The sequence below is a fragment of the Prionailurus bengalensis genome, chromosome A3 (assembly GCF_016509475.1).
Source record: "Prionailurus bengalensis isolate Pbe53 chromosome A3, Fcat_Pben_1.1_paternal_pri, whole genome shotgun sequence".
Classification (NCBI taxonomy): domain Eukaryota; kingdom Metazoa; phylum Chordata; class Mammalia; order Carnivora; family Felidae; genus Prionailurus; species Prionailurus bengalensis.
Genome location: NC_057354.1, coordinates 25,075,453 through 25,096,551, shown reverse-complemented (window position 1 = coordinate 25,096,551; position 21,099 = coordinate 25,075,453). Strand labels below are relative to the sequence as shown.

At 42.6% G+C, this 21,099-nt stretch overlaps 1 protein-coding gene across 10 annotated transcripts in view; it reads left to right on the top strand.

Annotated features, from left to right (window-relative positions):
* RALY (RALY heterogeneous nuclear ribonucleoprotein) overlaps window positions 1-21,099 on the top strand; it is an 85,695-nt gene that overhangs the window by 26,094 nt on the left and 38,502 nt on the right. For 5 of the 10 annotated variants that reach the window (XM_043602558.1, XM_043602552.1, XM_043602553.1 and 2 more), the window contains exon 2: window positions 11,886-11,950. The exons of 2 other annotated variants lie outside the window; for them this stretch is intronic. The gene's annotated coding sequence lies outside the window, so the exon portion shown is untranslated. Of the gene's footprint in view, window positions 1-9,671; window positions 9,696-11,885; window positions 11,951-14,159; window positions 14,260-21,099 lie in introns of those variants that run through there. 3 more of the 10 variants (XM_043602555.1, XM_043602557.1, XM_043602554.1) reach the window with 2 other exon arrangements.

Sequence of the window (21,099 nt, the reverse complement as noted above, 5' to 3'; positions counted from 1 at the left end):
TAGGGCAGGGGTTATCACATGGACTTGGGCCCTTTTGTAAAATAGAGCACATAATTTTGTAACCTCTAGAAGGTGAAGTCTGGTGGTCAGCACTGGCTGACCTGGTATCCTGGAATACCACAGGGAGCCCATAGTCATCTCTGCTAGGAGAATGGGAGGAAACATTGATATCCAGGCCCTGTGGGTAGGGGATGGAGGTTGCTGTTCAGAGTGATTTAAGTATTTCCTGCCTGGAGTCAGAATTAGTTTGAGGACTGGATTGGAGTTGCTGATCCCACCTGAAATGATAGAGCTAAGATAGACACTGAAAGGGAAGGGAAGAGATTTTAGAGGTTGACAGGAGCTGGCCTTCAGGCTAAAAAAATAAGCCTTATTAGATTCTAACATCATTACAGCTTAAAAACTTAAGCCATTTTCTTCTTAGTACAGCCTTTGCAAATACTGGCTCCTTTTCCAGGAGACCAGGCCATGGCTAGCTCTAGGCTGTAATATCCTTCAGTCCTGCTGCTTCACCTTGGGTCCTCTCCTCTGAAGCTCCCAATAGTGCTAGATTTGGTTTCTTCATTTGTGTCATGGGGATTGGACTAGCAGACTGAGGGCTTTTTTTTTTTTTTTTTTAACTTTTTGAAGTTTGTTTATTTTGAGAGAGAACAAGTCAGGAGGGGCAGAGAGAAGGAGAACAGAATCCCAGGCAGGCTCTATACCATCTGTGCAGAGCCTGATATGGGCTTTGAACTCATAAACCATGAGATCATGACTTGAGCCAAGGTCAAGAGTCAGGCACTTAACTGACTGAGCCACCCAGGCATCCTTAGCAGACTGAGGTTTAAGTGTACTGTCCTTAGCATCTCTTTTAGCCACCAGATCTGAAGTTCATTTTGAAGGCTAACTTTGAATCTCACTGTTGATACCTACAGTCTTCACATAACTGAACTGAATACCAGCTAAAATGGCACAGATTCTTTTTTTTTGCCTGACCATCTACTTGTGATTAGTTATTTATTTTACTTTTTATTTATTAAAAAAATTTTTAAATATTTATTTATTTATTTTTGAGAGAGAGACACACAGAGACAGAGCACAAGTGGGGAAGGGTAGAAAGAGAGAGGGAGACACAGAATCCGAAGCAGGCTCCAGGCTCTGAGCTGTCAACACAGAGCCTGACGTGGGGCTCAAACTCATAAGTCATGAGATCATGACCTGAGCTGAAGTCTGACGTTCAACCAACTGAGCCATCCAGGCACCTTTTTATTTATTTTTTTAATGTTTATTTATTTTTGAGAGAGAGTGCAAACGGGAAGGGCAGAGAGAGAGAGAGAAAGACACAGAATCTGAAGCAGGCTCCAGGCTCTGAGCTGTGCACATGGAGCCCGATGTGGGGCATGGATCCATGAACTGTGAGATCATGACCTGAGCTGGTCAGACACTCAACTGACTGAGCCACCCAGGTGCCCCCATCTACTTGTGATTTTAATTTGGGGGTAAAATTGGCATTATCTCTCAGATCCTGGCTTTCCACCCATAACTGAGATTCTTGGGCTGAGTCCATATCTACAGAACCTTGCTTTTTAAATACCTATTCAAAATCAGTATGTGAACTTGAAACTTACAGTTCCTGGTTCCACATTGAGGAACCTCCAAAGTCATTCTGAACTGTAGGAAGAGGAAGTGCCCTGATTGGAAGTAGGCATCTAGCCTTGCCACTGACTTCTTCTGTGACTCTGGACAGATCCTCTTGCCACTCTGGTTTTACTGCCCCTTGTAAAATGGTGGGGTGTCTTCCATCTCTGGTCTCATCAGGGACAGAAAGCCATCTTTGTATACAGTTCAGTTGCAGAGCACTATCTGGCCCAAGCGTTGGTGTGTGGGTTACAGATTATAAACCTTTAGATTCTCCCTTTCAACTCAGACGGGGGAAGGGGGAACCATCCAACTGTCTCATTAGCATGGAGAAAAGAAAACAGTAATTACTTGTTCCTCCCTTGATGATTCCTGCGGGGTTGGTTCTTCTAGGGAAGGAGGAGGGGGAAACTGGAGACAGCTCCAGCTGAAGAAGAAGAGCTGTTAGCTGTTCAGAAAATGCAGAGGCAAGAATGATTGTCTTGCACATCTGTTGTATTCTCTGGACATTCCTCCAGGCAGCCTAGAGACTGCCTGGATTGAGTTTCATCTATTTATGGCACAAATACTGTTCTCATACACGGACATGGATTAGGCTCAAGAGCCCTAATGTCACCTGTCATAAGAAGCCAGCTGCCCTTGAGGGCCTCCTTTTGTGATATGCTGGGCATCCTGACAACCTGTCTTTGTTGGGGAGTAGAGGAGGGTTTTACTGAGCTATTTTGTGACCTGGCTGCATTTTTATTATGTTGTGAGTCATCTTTTTAGCCCCCATGGCAAACCACAGCCAGTTGGTTTATTATGCCTGGGCACAGGCAGCTACACAATAGAGTCAGTCACAAGAGTCAAGGTCAGGTATTCTTGTGAGTGGGAGGGGTTTAGAACTGCAGGACCATGCGGTTTGGTCAAGGCTAGGAAAAGCAGGCCTCACAAGGATTGAGGCAGTTAGAGTTTTGAGGCCAAGAGGGTTAGGGGCAGCTAGAACAGAACTAACAAATAAGGTTGGCAAGCATGGCTCCTGGGACAAAGGCTATTTGTTCAAGGGCCAATCTTACACTCTCTGGATATGGGCATTTTGCACCCTCAAGTGCTGATCATAGCAGAAGTGGGTCTGAGGCCACCTGCAGGTGAGCCCTGCCTGATTGAGCTTGGAGCTCTTATGCTATGATTATTTCCTGGGGCTGCTCATTCTTGCCTTGGTTGCTGGCCTAGAGAACCCAGCTTCTATTTTCCTTTCCCTCTCCAGAGGAAAATATCACTTCAGCAATACCTTTCAGTCAGTCTTCCTGTAGGCCCTGGAGATTGCTTTTCTCTAAACAGCAACGTTTTGATAGAAACATGCTATTAAAATTTTTTTCTTTCTTTCTTTCTTTCTTTCTTTCTTTCTTTCTTTCTTTCTTTCTTTCTTCCTTCCTTCCTTCCTTCCTTCCTTCCTTCCTTCCTTCCTTCCTTCCTTCCTTCCTCCCTTCCTTCCTCCCTTCCTTCCTCCCTTCCTTCCCTTCCTTCCCTTCCTTCCCTTCCTTTTCTTTCTTTCTTTCTTTTCTTTCTTTCCAAATGTAGATGATTTCTTCTATCACAATCTTTCCTTAGCCCCCTGAAGCACTCCCTTGTCTTGTTCCAGGCCTTTTGCTTGGTTCCCCACTCTCCCAAAAGCGTTTTATGTCCAGGACTCAGTTCTTCCCCCAATTTTCTGTTAATTCACTTCCTGGCTCCTCTCCCCTAGTTGCCAGCTGTAGTTGTACTCCTGTAGAACGTGCTATTGTTTATTTAAAATAATGTCCTGTGGGAATGCAAGCTGGTGCAGCCACTCTGGAAAACAGTATGGAGGTTCTTCAAAACTCTAAAAAGAGAACTACCCTACAACCCAGCAATTGCGCTACTAGGTATTTATCCACAGGATACAGGTGTGCTGTTTCGATGGGACACATGCACCCCCATGTTTATAGCAGCACTGTCAACAATAGCCAAAGTATGGAAAGAGCCCAAATGTCCATTGATGGTTGAATGGATAAAGAAGATGTTGGAGATACACACACACACACACACACACACACACACACACACACACACACACACAATGGAGTATTACTCGGCAATCAAAAAGAATTGTATCTTGCCATTTGCAACTACATGGATGGAACTAGAGGCTATTATGCTAAGTCAAATTAGAGAAAGACAAAAATCATATGACTTCACTCATATGAGGACCTTAAGAGACAAAACAGATGAACATAAGGGAAGGGAAACAAAAATAATATAAAAACAGGGAGGGGGACAAAACAGAAGAGACTCATAAATATGGAGAACAAACTGAGGGCTACGGGAGGGGTTGTGGGAGGGGGGATGGGCTAATTGGGTAAGGGGCATTAAGGACTCCTGAAATCATTGTTGCACTATATGCTAACTAATTTGGATATAAATTTTAAAAAATAAAAAATAAAATGAAAAAAATAAAATAAAATAATGGCCTGACCCAAGGGAAGGACTGCTTCTCTTCAGACTAACTTATAGTCATCTGTGCCATTGTAAAGTGCTTCTCAGAAATAGGGACGATATGCACATCTAGGACATAGTACATGCTGAATCTTGCAAAGGTGTTCATAGCATTGTATTCCCTCCTGGTATTAGGTTTTTTGTAATTTTTTAAAGGTTTTATTAAGAAAATTTTTTTTATGTTTATTTTTTATTTTTATTTTTTTTAACATTTATTTATTTTTGAGACAGAGAGAGACAGAGCATGAACGGGGGAGGGGCAGAGAGAGAGGGAGACACAGAATCAGAAACAGGCTCCAGGCTCTGAGCCATCAGCCCAGAGCCCGACGCGGGGCTCGAACTCACGGACCGCGAGATCGTGACCTGGCTGAAGTCGGACGCTTAACCGACTGCGCCACCCAGGCGCCCCTTTTTATGTTTATTTTTGAGAGAGAGTAAGAGAGAGCGTGAGTGGGGGAGGGGCAGAGAGAGAGGGAGACACAATCCTAAGCAGGCTCCAGGCTCGGAGCTGTCAGCACAGAGCCCAATGTGGGGCTCAAACCCATGAACTGTGAGATCATGATCTGAGCTGAAGTTGGACTCTTAACCAACTGAGCCACCCAGACCCCCCCTTTAAGATTTTATTTATTTATTTATTTATAATTCTATTTTTAATTTTTTAAAATTTACATCCCAATTAGTTAGCATATAGTGCAACAATGATTTCAGGAGTAGGTTCCTTAGTGCCCCTTACCCATTTAGCCCATTCCCCCTCCCACAACCCCTCCAGAAGATTTTGTTTTTAAGTAATCTGTACACCCAATGTGGGGCTCAAACTTAAAACCCCGAAATCAAGAGTTGTATGTTCTACCAACTGAGCCAGGCAGGTGCCTCTTTATTAGGTGTTTTGATCCGGTATTTGAGTTCAGCCCAGGCTGGACCTGTCATGGCTTCTTGACTGATACAGTCCTGGAACATCTTGTTCTTTAGGGTGTGGTATCTAGTTTGGAAATCATCCCTCTTTCCTTCCTTACTATAACAACTGGCTGAGAGCTCCTTGGGAAGGCCTGGTAAGCCAAGTCCTACAAGTCTGGAACTTGATGGTACACTTGCATTCCACCCCTGCCCATCATTTCCCCAGGCATCTGAAACCAGTAGTTGCTTCATGAAGTATAAAATGGGAGAATTTGGTCCATTTCCTAAAACTTTATTATTGGTACCTATATGGGGGCGGGGAGGGGGTTCTCCTTATTTTTGAGCAGGAGAAAATGCAAGGTACATGGTAGAAAGAACACAGTCTTTGGAGTCAGACCTTGGTTTCAGTAAGTTCTGTTTTCTAGCTGTGTGGTATTAGACAAGTTATTTCTCTGAGGCTCAGTTTCCTCCTTTAAGATAGAGATAATTCTACTAACCTCAAAAGGTTATTGGAAATAAATGAAAATAATTATGGTTTTGGGCATAGGACATGATACATAATAGGTAATGGCAAATGTGCATTTTTTTCTCCTGGGTCTTTTTATTGCTTCTGATTTGTCCTTTTGTGGTACTTAAGTGGAATAATAATAACTATCCTTGAGTCACTTTTGCCAGGCTCTGAGCTGTGGGCTTTCCCAAGCTCTCACTTATTTCTCCTAATACCACATTTATGAAGCAGGAACTATTTTTAACAAATATAGGAAACTGAGGCACAGAAGGTCAGTACCTTGCCTAAGGTCACAAAGCTAGTAAGAGACAGAGCTAGGATTCAAACCCAGGTGTCTGATTCTAGAGCCTGAGCTCTTCACCACTGATCATTATTGATCATTACTACTTTTACTTTTCCTGAGTAATACGTTACTTCTAGTGGTTCTTATTTTCTCTCTACTTGGACTTACGGGGATTTGCGTGCATGTGGTCCATGATCTTTTCTTAGTCTTTTTTTTTTAATATATATATTTTTAATGTTTATTCATTTTTGAGAGATAGTGCAAGTGGGGGAGGGGCAGAGAGAGAGAGGGAGACACAGAATCTGAAGCAGGCTCCAGGCTCTGAGTTGTCAGCACGGAGCCTGACATGGGGCTCGAACTCTTGAACTGTGAGATCATGACCTGAGCTGAAGTCAGATGCCTAACCAACTGAGCCACCCACGTGCCCCAGGTTTTCTTAGCCTTGGTTGGTGCCTCATTTGATGGAAGTATAGACAATGACCCTGTTTGCTCCAGTTCTTCCTAATTTTTCCACTCAGAGCAGATCCCTTCAACTGAAGGGTGGTACAGCCCTCTTTCTTTCTTAAGAGACCATCCCCTCATTCCTTCTTTACCATTTACATAAAACCAAGTAAATTTACAGTTAAAGTGTTCTTGCCAATCTTTCTGATCCCTCTGAAGATCCTTCAGAAGAGCAGATGCTGTCTCCCTCTTACAGACATGGAAACTAAGGTCCAGGAAGGTGAAATGACTTGTCCAAGGTCACACAGTGAATTAGAGGTAGAGCTGGAACTAGCTGTTACGTTTTCTGCCTTTCTCTACTAAAAATATAGTAAGGAGAGGTGGTGTGTATAATTTGCAGATCAGACCTAAAGAAGGTTAAGCTTTATTAGGACCCAGATCAAATGAGTTCTGAAGGGACCCTGCCTCCATCATCCACATCTTCACCTTAGTTCTTTCATACATATTTGAGGAACACAGCAGAAAGGGAGAATCACTTTCCCCTTAGGGTTCAACAAAGCTTTCATGACAGTTTGCTGTGGGGAAGCATTCAGAGGCTGCAGTGTCTCCTCATCCATAAGGAAGGTTGGATTCCCAGGGCTTACTAGCCTGGAATGACCCTTGTGAAGGAGCAGAGGAATGTCAGAACCTGTATGTCTTCTGACTTCTGCAGGTTTTAGCTTAAGCCAGGTGAGGGTTGGGCTGGAGCAGGATAGTGGTAAGAACTGAGGATAGGAGCCCTGAGGAATTTCATTTTACCCCCCCTGCTGGTAGATTTTGTCAGGGGGTTTGGACAAGCAATTTGAAATTTATAAAGAGGAATTCCTACTACTCCTCTTAAAAAAAAAAAAAAAAATCCTTGGTTTTGGCACCAGAAAAGAAACCTTTCCCAAAGTCTAGGCCTTGGACATTTCAGTTGTGGCTGAGACATTACCTTCCTTTTTATCTTCTTCCTTCTCTCCTTTCACCCCTTTCTTCTCCCTCCTTTTTCTCCTATCCAGTCAGCTTCCCATTTCTTTCCTCACCTCTCCTTCAACTCCTGAAAACAAGAATGGGGAAAGGGTACCTTCAGACAACAGATTAGTAGATAGGTGGTAATATAGATACTGGGGCTACAAGTCATAACTTGGAGCTTGACATTTTGGACATTACTTCTGGACCTCAGAACAATGGTTGATGGAACAGGTGCTTATTCATTTATTTGCTTATGTACAGTGTCTTCTAAGTATAACCTGCCAGGCTCTGTTTCAGATACTTGGGCTATTCTAGTTAATAAGACCCTAAACCTGCCAATAAAATTATAGTCTTATGGGTAAGACATAGCAACAGTAAACCTCCTCCCCTACTCCCTCATTCAAATCATTGAATTTTAAGGTGGGAAGAGCTTTAGAGTTTATTTGGTATTCCAGACCATGAAGTAAGTAAACATACAGGCTTTGGAATAAAGTAAAGCAGACCTGGGTTCAAATTCTAGCTCTGCTACTTACTAGCTGTTTGACCTTGAATGGCACACTTAGCCTTGCCCATGTTCAGTTACCTTGGGTATAAAATGGACCTGCCATCACTTCTTCACATTATGAGGGTTAACTGCACAACACCTAGCTCAGTGTCTGGTGCATAGTAGTAGCATGTGTTTTTCTGTCATTCTGCATCAATGCCTGGCTTAAGTCCTTGCTCCTTTGAAACTTCTAAGGCCATCTCCTGTCAGCCTAGTTTCTTTCTCCATTTTTATAACAGATGGAGCACTCTTTGAACTGTTGGATCCTACCTAATATTATTAGTCGTCCTTTACAGGAAGTTCACAGAGTCCCACCCTGGAATGCAAGGAGGATAAGAACTGTTCTTATCCATCCCTCTGTCTTCTATAACCCTAACTTAGAGCTGTGACCATGACCAGCCAGGCCCAGGAAGTAGTTTTTTGATTGGCTAAGAAGGCTTCTATAAATAAACTTCCGAGTGTTTCGCAGTGAAAAAAAGAGCTATTGAAGACCTGGCCCAAAGTCTCCCATCCTAACTCTTCTCCCACTCCCCTTCTGTTACCACATTGATTCTCACAAAATCCCTGTCCTGTAATCAGGATGGGGATTGTATCTCCATTTTGTAGAAATCTGAGGCTCAGATTAGAACCCAGGTCCTTTGTTAGGTGATAGATCCAGAGTAAGGTAAGAGTAGCAGAAATGAGAACAGAAATCTTAACTGACTAGGTCTTCGTTCTCTGGAAACAGCAGGAATCTTTACAAGGAAGAAGGAACAGAAGAGTTGGTTTTGAGGCCTTACCTGATGATGAGGCCAGAGTCAGGTCTAGTCACAGTTAGAGATAATTTGAGAATGTGACAGAGTGGTGAGAAAGGGTTCAGAATAACTTCATAGATTTGCTAGGCCTTGAAGATTAAGAAGGATATGAATATGTACAAAATTCCAAGTGAGATAACAGCATGGACAAAAGGATGAGAGCTGGAAAGCCCATAATAGAGGTAAGACAGATGATGACTAGATGAAGGCATACCTAGAGAGCAAAGCTTAGGTGATTGGTAGCTGTGATATTTTTTCCTCTTTTTTTCTTAACTTTTTTTGAGCAGGAAAGTGGCCTTGGGAACATTAGTCTGGCAGTGTTAGGCCCAGTAGTTAGAGCACGGAGGGGTAGGAGATTAGTGAAAGAGAGACTGGGGAAGACACTACTGTAACAGTCCTTGTAATGTCAATTTAAAAAAAATTTTTTTTTCAACGTTTTTTATTTATTTTTGGGACAGAGAGAGACAGAGCATGAACGGGGGAGGGGCAGAGAGAGAGGGAGACACAGAATCGGAAACAGGCTCCAGGCTCTGAGCCGTCAGCCCAGAGCCCGACGCGGGGCTTGAACCCATGGACCGTGAGATCGTGACCTGGCTGAAGTTGGACGCTTAACCGACTGCGCCACCCAGGCACCCTGTAATGTCAATAATTTTTAAGAAATATTCCAGCATTGCAGGCAAGAGATAGATCCTGAACCAAGAGGAGGTTGACACAGTAGGGAATAAAGAACAACAGTTTAGATGTAGAGCTCTTAGCATGGCAACAAAAAACCCACGAGGATTTGGCAATTGAGGGAATGGGGCATAAGGAAAGGAGAGGTTGGAGAGCATTAACATTTGGAGTCTCAGTACTTGGGAGAATGGTTATATCATTTGCTGAACTGCAGAGGCTGGGAACAAGGAGATGAGTTCAGTTTATCAACATGTTGAATTCGAGGTGCTAATAGTTTATTCCCCTTACTGCCCACCTCCTAGTGCCTCTGCCTTTGTCCTTTGATCTGGGCCTACAGAGATCCTTCAGTTCCATGTATTTCCTGCTTTGTTTCCAGGCCTGGAACCCCCGGGGGATCCCTCCACTCATGTCTTGGAGCAACTGTTTCTCCCTGTCTGAAATAAGATAGTGCATGTAAGATGCTTAGCCTGGTACCTACTCTTTCAAAGTGTGCATTAAATGTTAGTGGCTATTAAATGGCTGTTGTGGTTGTCATCATATCTTTGTGATCACAGTAGCTAGAGATTTAGAGAAACGTCTGGAACCACCTGGCTAAAGGACAGTCATTTAGCTGGTATTCAGTAAGAAGTCTGGACTGCAAGTAAATGGAGAGGATTTCAGGCTGGGTGTAAATGAGGGCTCTGAGCCATATCAGCTAGGACTAGGGTATGAGTATGTTTCCTGTCTTTTTCTTCTGTTTTTGAGAAGTTGGTATAATGTGGTTAAGAGGACAGGGCAAGCCCCAGAGGTTGGACTTCCTGAGTTCAGGTCTCAACTCTACCTTCCTCCTTCTCCTCTTTCTTTCTTTCTTTCTTTCTTTCTTTCTTTCTTTCTTTCTTTCTTTCTTCCTTTTTCTTCTTCTTCTTCTTCTTCTTCTTCTTCTTCTTCTTCTTCTTCTTCTTCTTTTAAAGTTTATTTATTTATTTATTTTGAAAGAGAGCATGAGTGGAGGAGGGGCAGAGAGAGAGAGTCCCAAGCAGGCTGTGTACTGTCAGTGCGGAACCTGACGTGGGGCTCAAGCCCCACATACTGTGAGATCATGTCCTGAGCTGAAATCAAGAGTCAGACACTTAACCGACTGAGCCACCTCATTGCCCCTCAGCTCACTGCCCCTTCTGTTAGCTGTGTAACTTGGGCAAATTTACTTCTCCGTGCCTCAGTTTCCCCAGAAGTAAAATGGGGAAATAACAGCAATCTTCTGAGATTGTTGAAAATCTTTTATTTGTATTAATCTTTACAACAGTGCTTGACATGTGCTACTGTTCTCCACAACCCTAGAATCCCCTCTGTTCCACATTCCAGGTAAATATACTCTTTCTTCCCACCCAACAGAGGAAGGGATGAGTAGAGGCCTGAAGCCAGTTGTAGAGTGCTTGAAAGTTTGTCCCAGCTGGGATCCAGGTTATCTAAGCCTGGAGGAACCTGGCCCAAGATGGAGGCAGAGAGTTGTCCAGATGACCTGAATTCATTTCCAGTTCTTTTTTTCCTTTTTTTTTTTAAGATTTTATTTATTTTTATTTACTATTTATTTATTTATTTATTTATTTATTTATTTATTTATTGGGAGCATAAGTTGGGGAGGGGCAGAAAGAGAGGGAAAGAGAAAAATCCCAAGAAGTCTCTGCACAGACAGTGCAGAGCCTGACTTGGGGCTTGATCTCATGAACTGAACCGTGAGATCATGACCTGACCTGAAATCAAGAGTTGGGTGCTTAACTGACTGAGCCACCCAGGTGCTCACATTTATTTATTTATTTTTAAAGATTTTATTTTTACGTAATCTCTATACTCCCAATGTAGGGCTTGAATTTACAACCCTGAGATCAAGAGTTGCATGCTCTACCGACTGAACCAGCCAGGCACCCCTCCATTCCCAGTTCTGCCACTGATTTACTTTGACTTTGGGCAAGTCATTTAACCTCTGAGCCACAGTTTTCTCATATATAAAATAGGGGTCATAATTAATTCCTCCATATATACTTAATATCTCATTCTTTCCCTCACTACATTCTAGCTATATTGACTTTCTTGTTCCTTTAAGTATAACAAGCTTCTTCTTGCCTATTATTGCTGCAGGGTCTTTGCACTTGGTATTCTTCCTCTCTGAAACAGTCTTCCCTCAGACCTTTGCAGATCTTACTCCCTCACTTCATTCAGGTCTTTTTTTTTTTTTTTTTAATTCTGAGAGAGCATGAGCGGGGGAGGGGCAGAGAGAGAGGGACACACAGAATCCGAAGCAGGCTTCAGGCTCTGAGCTGTCAGCACAGAGTGTGATGTGGGGCTCAAACTCACAAACTGTGGGATCATGACCTGAGCTGAAGTCGGACACTTAACATACTGAGCCACCCAGGTGCCCCCATTCAGGTCTCTTTCTGGTGGTCACCCTTTGGAGGTTTCCCTGACTATTCTCACTCCTTGTCATTTTTCCTCCCTTACTCTGGTTTATTTTTCCTTATAGCATTTAGCATGACCTAAAATAATGTATCGTCAACCTATCTTTTGCAAAGATATAAGACGTGTGAGAGCAGGATCTTGGAATGCCTGCACTGACCTAAGTTCATCCCTATTCTGAGCAGGACCCTGACTGACTTCTCTCTTTTTTAGGTGAGCCCTATTCCCAAAGGCAGCTGGTGCTGACCCTGTAACCCAAAAGAGGAAATTGAAGGCTGGTGAGTGAGAGTCTTTGGCAACTCTGGGCAAGCTTGGGCCAAGATATAGGGTAACTAGTTTGGGGCTTATTTTTACCTTTAGTACAGGTAACTTATAGGCAATTGATTATTCTCCTACTCCATGTTTGAGATATTGGCATAGGCAGTTTCCTGTGCTAGGAGGAGAATTGAACTTGGCTCTCTTGGAATTGCCATAAGATGGTTTGGGATCATTTACCATGAATAACGCAAAGCAGGCTCAATTCTTTTTGGCTTCTGCCAGCTTTGTGTTGGGGGTTAAACTCATTCTCCTATAAGCTCTCTTAACATGACCTTGTAGCCCTTAGAAACTTTCCTGATTTCAGTCTTGACTGGCCTACCAAGCCCATAGGTCAGCTTCAGAAACTAGTTTTATCAGTCCTGGAAAATGTGATTATAAGTGGTGAGGATGGAGTGAAAGAGTTGGGGCTGTGTGAAGGGGAAATCAGGGGAAACTTAAAGGAAAAACCAAAGATGCTGAGACAGGAAGGGAAATCAACACATTAAGAACCAGTTGTGTTATGGGTCTCATTTAATCTAGACAAAATTTATGGATGAGGGAATTGAGGCTCTGATAGCTGAAATACGTTGCCTGGAATTCACATTTGGGAATCCATAAAGCTGATGTTAGAACCTGGTCAGTGTAAACACCATTGTTCTCCTTGACTTGGCAGACTTTCCTTGGGCTGTTAATCTCCCTGGAATCTTGATTTTTCTTATAAAGTTAAAAAAAGACCTCCTTAGGGATTCAGGAAGGAGATCCAGTTATTTGAGGGGCCCAGCAGGGAAGGCAGGAGTTTGGGGTTCCTTCTGAGGCAATGGCATTTCTAGTGAGGGGCCCAGGAGACTAAAAGTTGGAAAGAATCTTCATGCAGTTAAAGGCCCAGGCGCCAGCCATATGATTATAAGGCGGAGAAAATACCTATAACACATAATCGTAAACACTGGGATCAGCACAGATAGGGACCTGGAGAGCTGGGTTGGAGTTGGGAAACCTGGTTTTTTTCCTCTTCTCTCTCAACATCTGCCCTTGGACAATCTCTACTTCTGTATTTGTAAAATTGGACTGCTTCCCTGCACCCCCACATGTCTCTTGTGTGTACACCAACCCTGCAGGATGTCGTAGAGAATCAAATGAGAAATGCAAGTTGGAAAGCTTTGTAAATTGTGAAGCAGCATGACTGAAATGAAAGAAAGTGAGAATAAAGCACTATAAGTATCTCTGGCACCTCAGTCCCTGACCTGTTTGCCACCCCACTCCCCAAAGGAAAAAGGGAAGGTTTTCCTTTGGAGATTTGTGCTGTAAATCTTCTCCCATACCCTTCTCTTCCTCTCCTTCTTGTGCAGGTTCTGCCTGAAACTCAATCTTTCCACAAAGGAAGGGATTCCAAGGCACACAGACAAAGCCAGGCAGCATTGGCAGCATGATTTGCAGCATGGGGGCTACAGAATGCAGGTTTAAATGCACTCACACATCCTGGCTCTGATATTAAAGCACTTTTCAAGAGCCAATCCCCAGCATGTGTCTGCCCTCACTGACTAATTCCACTTAGATGTTGCCTTGTTTCCTACTGTCCTGTCAGAAGAGGAAGGCTATTCCTATTTTGGCCCTAAGATCTTTGTCCATCCCCACCTCTCACCCTCCAACTAGTGAAAAATGAATTTATGCTAGAGCCTCATAATCTTATCACAGGCTATGCTCATCCAGTTTTCCCCACCATCTCTCTCATGTCTGTGGTCAGTGATACAGGCCACTCTCTTCACATTCTGTAACAATGGACATTTTGTTCTCTGTTCTGTTTGCTGGAGGGTGCACAGAGAGGTCTGTCCCCAACCTGGTGCTTTTGGAATCCATATTAGCCAACCTTCTGTCCTATTCTGAATCTTCAGGCTCTTGATGGCACCTCTTTTTGTCTGGTTAACCTAAGTTCTGTAGCTTCTTGCTTTCCCATGGCCTGGTGCTAAGCTTGGACCTTACTGTTACACCAACTGCCTTGTGAAGAATTCCATTATTGATTGTTTCAAACTATGAATGATTCCACGTGATAAAGTGTCTAGCTTATTTATCTAATGTACTCAAGTTTCTATTAAAAACAAGTTTCAGCTAAAAAAACAAGGAAGCAAAGCATTGTCATCCTTAAGCCCTTATACAGCACTAATTTACTCCTATTTTTATGTGTTGTTGTAACAGGCTTAGTAATCTGGTTTCTAAACTCCCATAAGATTCAAAGCAGCGTATCAAAAAGGGGGGAAGAGCTGCTACGTTAACAGCTAGAGGAGAGAGCTGAAAGGTAAGGATAAAAGAAGAATGATCAGAAAGAGAAGTTAAAATGAGTATGGAGGCCATTTAGTTTAGGGGCAGCAGTCCTACAGACATCTATGTACTTCAGTGAAGTGGGGCTAGGTAATTTTTAAGGTAGTTCTAGGTCCTCTTAAAGGCCAGGGGTATCAGAAAATGTTAAATTATAATGTCTACTATGTTATCAGATGCTGTACTGAATCCTCTACATAAGTTGATTTCATTTTCATAGCAGCTTGGGAGGTAGGTGGTGATATTCTCATTTTAGAAATTACTGAGGCCTAGAGACAGACAGTGATTGGAAGAGCTAAGCTTAGAACCCAGAAGAACCCAGCTCCAGACAACCAAATTTTTTTCTATTATCCTATATTGGCTCTTCCCTGTGACCTAAAACCCTGGTCTTTCTCAGCCTCTTGAGCCAGTGATTTCTTCCTGCTCCCCTTTTATTCACTCTCCTTTATAAAACTTTATTTTTAAAGATATTCATTCATCCAGTGAGTATTGAGTGTCAACCATGTGGCAGGCACAGTTTTAAAATATAGCAGTGAAGAAAATAGTTTTCTCTCTTATAGTTTACATTCTAGTGGAGGAAAATAAACAAATGAATATGTATGAAGACAAAGCAGGGTAAGGGAATGGAGTGGGACTTCATGATGAAAAAAAGGCCTCTCTTGAGAAAAAGGCCTCTTGAGAAAATAAAATCTCTGCAGAAATATACAGGAACTGTAGTAGTGAGCTATGCTTAATATCTTGGGGAATAACATTCCAGGCATAGAGTACAGCAAGTTCAGAGACCCTAAAACAGGGAGCATGCTTACTGTGTTTGAGGAGCAAAAGGGAGCCAAGTGGCTAGAGGTGAAGTGACCAAGAGGGAGAGTGGAGTATGGAGAAGTCATAAGGGTATACAGGGACCCAGATCATATAGGGCTTTATTCTGAGTGAAATAGGAAGCCATTGGAGTGTTTTGAGTAGGGGAAAGATATAGTCTGACATTCATTAAAAACCTGATTGCACCAGTTGAGACCTCCAGCACAATGTTGAATAGAATTGGTGAGAGCAGACACTCTTACCTTGTTCCCAATTTTAGGGGAGAAATTGTTTAGTCTTTCACTGTTAAGTATAGTATTAGCTATAAAATTTTTTGTTGATGCTATATATTAGCTATAGATGATGTTTATCAGGCCAAGTGAGCTTCCTTCCATTACTAATTTACTGAGAGTTTTTTTACCATGGATGGATGTTGGATTTTATAGATTGTGTGTTTTTTGTTCTTTATTCTACTAACATGGCACACTACATCAATTGATTTTTGGCCATCAAACTAACCTTGTATTCCAGAGTAAATCCCACTTGGTTAGAGTATATGATATTTATTTATTTATTTATTTATTTATTTATTTATTTATTTCCCTCCCCCCCCCCCCCCCCCATCCTCAGAGCGTATGATCCTATTTAGATGGTGTTGGATTTGGATTGCAGTGTTTTTTTTAAAATTTATTTATTTTGAGAGAGAGCAAGTGGAGGAGGGATAGAGAGAGAGAGGGAGGGAGGGAGGGAGGGAGGGAGGGAGGGAGGGAGAATGGGACTACCAAGCAGGCTTCATTCACTCTGTCAACGTAGAGCCTCATGGGGGGCTGGAACTAATGAACTATGAGATTATGATCTGAGCCGAGATTGGACGCTTAACTGACTGAGCCACCCAGGTGCCCCTTACATTGCTATTTTGTTGAAGATTTTTGTGTCTATATTCTTAAGGATTATTTACTTTTTGAATGTGTTACAGAATTTGCCAGGGAGGCCAGTGTGGGCCTGGGCTTTTCTCTGTTGGAAGATTTTTAATTACTGATTTAATTTGTGTGTGTGTGTGTGTGTGTGTGTGTGTGTGTTGTTGTTGTTGTTGTTGTTGGCCGACTCAGATTTTCTGTTTCTGTTTGAGTCACTTTTGATAATTTGTGCCTTTCTTGGAATGTTTTCATTTCATCTAAATTGACTAGTTTCTTGGTTTAAAGTTGTTCATAGGATTCCTTTATAATTCTTTTAATTTCTGTAAGATCAGTCATGATAACCCTTTTTAAATTCCTGGTTTTGGCAATTTATATCTTCTCTTTTCTTGGTCAGTCTTGTTAAAGGTTTACCAATTTTGTTAATCTTTTCAAAGAAGCACCTTTTGTTGCATTGTTTTTCTATTCCATTGATTTCTTCCTATAATCTTTATTACTTCCTGACTAGCTTTCTTAGGGGTAGTTTGCTCTTCTTTTTCTAGTTTCTTAAGACTTAAGTTATTTAAAATAAAAAATTTTTAAGTTTATTTATTTTGAGAGAGCATGCTAGTGAGCACATGCAAGTGGAGGAGGAGCAGAGAGAGAAGAGAGAGAGTCGCAAGCAGACTTTGCACTGTCAGTATGGAGCCTGATGCAGGGCTCGAACCCAGGAATTGTGAGATCATGACCAGAGCTGAAAGAATCAGATGCTCAACCAACTGAGCCACCCAGGCACCCCTGACTTAGGTTATCTTTTAAAGGCACTTTGCAGTTCCTAAGAGTCATCTTCAGACTTGACTGATGTGTGGGCTGTCAGTGTGCTCCTGACGTAGTCTTTTCAGAAGTATCTGGAGCTTCACAGAGGGCCTAACTCAGAAACAGTGGAGTAGGCAAGTTGTCCACATTGTATGTGTTATCAACTGGGAGGGGGCAGGGCTAGACCCATAATGCTGGGCAGCCTTGATCCTGCCTATCTTAAGTCAGGATTTGGGTGAGGCCTGAGCCTCATGTAGAATATCGGGGTGATGCAACAGGAAGTCAGGTGATACATGGAAAGCCAGAGCTCCCCAGGCTTCTGAGGAGATTTTGCCTGATACAGAGCTGGAGGAGATAACTGCCCACTTCACAGATTTTAGAGGCTTCAAGATGGCTTTTGAGACCTTGCAGAATACCTCTGTTGCCTGATAATGATGAGATTCTAAGCAGAAATTTAGTTCTATTAAAGAAATATGGCTTAAATGTAGATCTCTTAGGTAACATTGAGGCGTTAGAGCTCTGAGGAATACCTGGGCTTGTTGGTTACTTATTTGTGGCCTCTAGTTCCCACATCTGTGAACAAGGAATAACAGCTTCTACCTATCCAACTGTGTAAGGCACATTTCAAGTAAGTGCTGTATAAAACTGTTAAATACTGTACAAAATGTAAGGGACTATTAATGTTAGTAATTATGGTGATAGGGACTAGGGACAGAGTCTGAGAAGGTCCAGGGGCGGTAGCAGTGCATTCTTATCCTTCAAGGTGTGGGATGAATGTCTGACCTAAGTGGGCTTTTGGCTTAGTAAGGCAGAAGGTTTCTTATCTGCCAGGGTAATCATCACATGGCTCCTAGAGAATTCTGTGGAGAACATCTGAGGGAGGCTACCAGGGCAGCTCATATAAGAAGCAGCTGTCCCTGTTTTTTTCCCCCACCCAGGAATTTTGCCCACATTTTATTACTTTGGTTCTAGAAACAGCTGGCTTTCTCAAGGGTTGTTGTCACAGGAAAGCAATAAGGTCCACCTCACTTAGGGGGAAGGAATAGTATGTAAAAGGGCTCTGGGCTGTATTGGGCCCTGTGTCTCCCTCCTTCCTTCCCCAGTTTTCATTAAAACCAAAGAGGGTCTTTCTGTCCCACTGGAGCAGCAGGCCAGACAGAAGAGGGACTGATAGGTCCTTTAGGTCAGATCAGCTAGAGGGCAGTTCTAAGGATGTTGGCTGTGGCAGAGAGGCAGGGTCCTGAGCCTGAGCATAAGGCCAAGAGATCAAAAATCCAAGATGTGAAACTGGGAAACAATAGATGAGGAAACCGAGGTCTATCAGGAGCTGTGGTGCTAGACCCCTAAGATGAGTAGGACATAAGTTGAGGTGACTTAGGATTTAATGAGACAGATACAGAAAAATAATGAAACTATCCTACAAAAGCTTAAATTGCTTGTTTTGAATTATCTGTCATTTTGTATTGTCTGAATTTCCACTCTTTTCCCACCCTCTTTGCCTCCCCCTGCCCTATTAGGATAATCTGTCAAGAGTTATTGCACTAAGTGCATAGGGCAAGAGACAAAAGTTACCTGCAGTATAACTGGTCTTTGGAAGTTTAATTACACCCTTCCTGTGTACCTCTGAGCTGTAGTTTCCTCATCTGCAAAATGGGAACAAAAATTGGGATGGTTATTGGGATGCTAATAGGAGATTATGAAGAAAAAAAAAAGTGCCTGGCCTGGATTGGTGTTCAGTCACTAGTGATTGAAATAAATTCTGATACCATGTGTTCAGTGTCAGATTATAATAGAAGGTGAATATTGCGACCCAGGCTCTTAACTCTGTTTTACTAACTCAGCCTTGGAAAAGCATTTAGTATGTCTCAGCCTCAGTTTCTTCTGCTCTGAAAAGAAGGAATGAGATAGAAAGTTGACCTATAATTGCTGATGTCCCTTCTAGTTCTGTGCCTCTAAAGGCACATTGATCTGTGGTTCAAAGGCATCAAAGAGCCAAGAGGAAACAAAAAGTCAAGAGGGGGTCAAAGAAGCCTTCGAGTCAGTCCTGCTCGAGGCTGCAGCAAGGACAGTTACAATGAAAGCCATTATCTACAATGAGCAGATGTTGGAAGTGTCTGGGAGTCTGCTGCAAGGGCAGGGACCAGCATGTCACCCAGCATTTGGAAAAGAAATATCAAAGAGTGAATCAGAATGGCCCAGAAGGTTGGAGACAGTAGATGCCAAGTATGAGAGAGATCATGAGACATAGGACCCCAATTTGTGCTCCATTACCTCTTTCTGGGTGTTCCCAGTCAAGCGATTTCTCTTTCTGCAGGCTTCATACCCCTATCTTTAAAATGAATTAGGTGATGTATTCTCAAAGGGCCTCTTTAGGGCTTTCTAAAATTTCACTGTTCACTTTCTTTTGGCTCTCCTTGGTGTTGAGGATTTCATTTATATGCGAAGGCTTAACAAGTCACGCTTTGTCTAGCCCTAGAGTATTTAGAATCCTTTTGAAGCCACAATTTCAGGCCACTAAGAATCATAAATTTTCAAGCTGAGGAATGCTTTGGTCCACCTGGTCCAACCCCTCATTTAACATTGGGAGATAATGCAGCAGAGTAGAAGACTATAGGCTTTGACAGCAGACTTTGAATTCAAATTCCTTCCAGTACTTGCTTGATCTTTTGGAGCTATAGTGTCATCATCTGAAAATGATGAGATAGAGTGATAATAGAGTAGGAGGCACATAGAGAATTACCATTATTTGGAGGAGGAAAGAAAAAATTGAGGAGAGAGAGATTAAGTCACCTGCTCAGGGTTGAACTCAGACCAGAACCTAGGTCTCTTGTGTCTCCATCTAGTTTTCTCCTCTCTGGAGCCAAGGTCAGTTGTAGTAGCAGAGATGAGATGTGCGTGTAGTAGCAGAGATTAGAAATGAAAGCATGTCAGCTTTCTTAACATATTCGCCAACAGCCTTCTCAATTCCCCTGTGGCATGTGTCAATAACAGCCCGCACTTGTTTTAGAAACAAGCGCTCTATAAGCACTTCTCTTTGATTTGCTTTGGCTGGTACAGGAGCCAGATGCTCTTAGAATAGCACATCAGACTCTCCAAATCAGCCCATTCCCATTCTGAGCAACTTTGATCAGCAGCTCTGATCTGCTGCTGGCTGGGGTGTTTGTCCCCAAGTCCTCCCTACCTGGCATGTGAATCACATTCAGTTGTTTTTTGCTATTTGCCCTTCCCTTCTTGATGGAAGTAACACTTATTGAGGTGTCTACTATGTGCCAGATATTGTGATAGGTACTTTAAATTGATTATCTCCTTTAGTCTTTGCAATTCATTAAGTTATTAATAGTTCTATAGGGAAAAGCTGAGGCTCAGGGAAGTAAATGAATTTGCTTGAGGTCATATATCTAGTCTGTGAAAGAGCTGGGGTTTGAACTCTGGTCCTTCTAACCTCACAGATCCCATAGCAAGCTCTTCCTTGAGTACCATACTGCCTCTCTGGCCTCCCGGCAGGTAGAGTATTCAGAAGTGCCCAGGAAGGGGCATTTAGTGGCTTTAGTATAATGGGAATATTCTCCATGCCTTCAGTGCCATTTTCCCATGAGTTTTTTTCTCTGCCTGCCTCAAACCAACTTCTTTAGGACCCAGGTGTGTGGCCCAAAGATCCAAGCAGGAGGCCGGGTTTCCATCTTCAACATGCAACACTGAATCCCTTGTAAAGAGTGTGCTTGTCATTTTCAGAGTTGAATGAGGGAACTATTTCAAGCAGTAAACCCCTATTTACAACAGCAGCTCTGAAATGCAGGGAAAGAAGAAAGAGGGTCTATATATCTCAAGTTTGATAAGCTTCCTTCGGGGATCTGGCAGGAGAAGAGACCTACATTTAAGAGATTAGGAATAAGATTGTTCTAATAGGTCCTCAAATCTGTACTCGGTTTTCAGTTACAAAGCACTTTACTTGAAGAGATGTTACTGTGAGCAAACTGAAGGCACTTGCCTTTATGTGGCAGAGCCAGTAGCTAGTCTTGGTGAGAACAGTGAATCTAAGCCCTTCCTGAAAGGGTTCTGTCCCTGGCGTTGGGCACCACCCAGTCTTCAGCTGCAAAATGGGCAGACTTAGTTTTCTGCCCTTTTCTGAGTCCTTCTCTATTTGTCCCCTTCCTCACCCATTCTTACTCAGTTACTAGGGCTTCTTAATGAGTCACCCTTCTAGTGATGCATTTTTAGGAATAGGGTAAACAATATTTTTGGCTCTGCATTTTCCCCATGATCATTTCTAAAATGATGGAATTTTAGGATGTCAGAGTGGGAAGATGACCGTAACT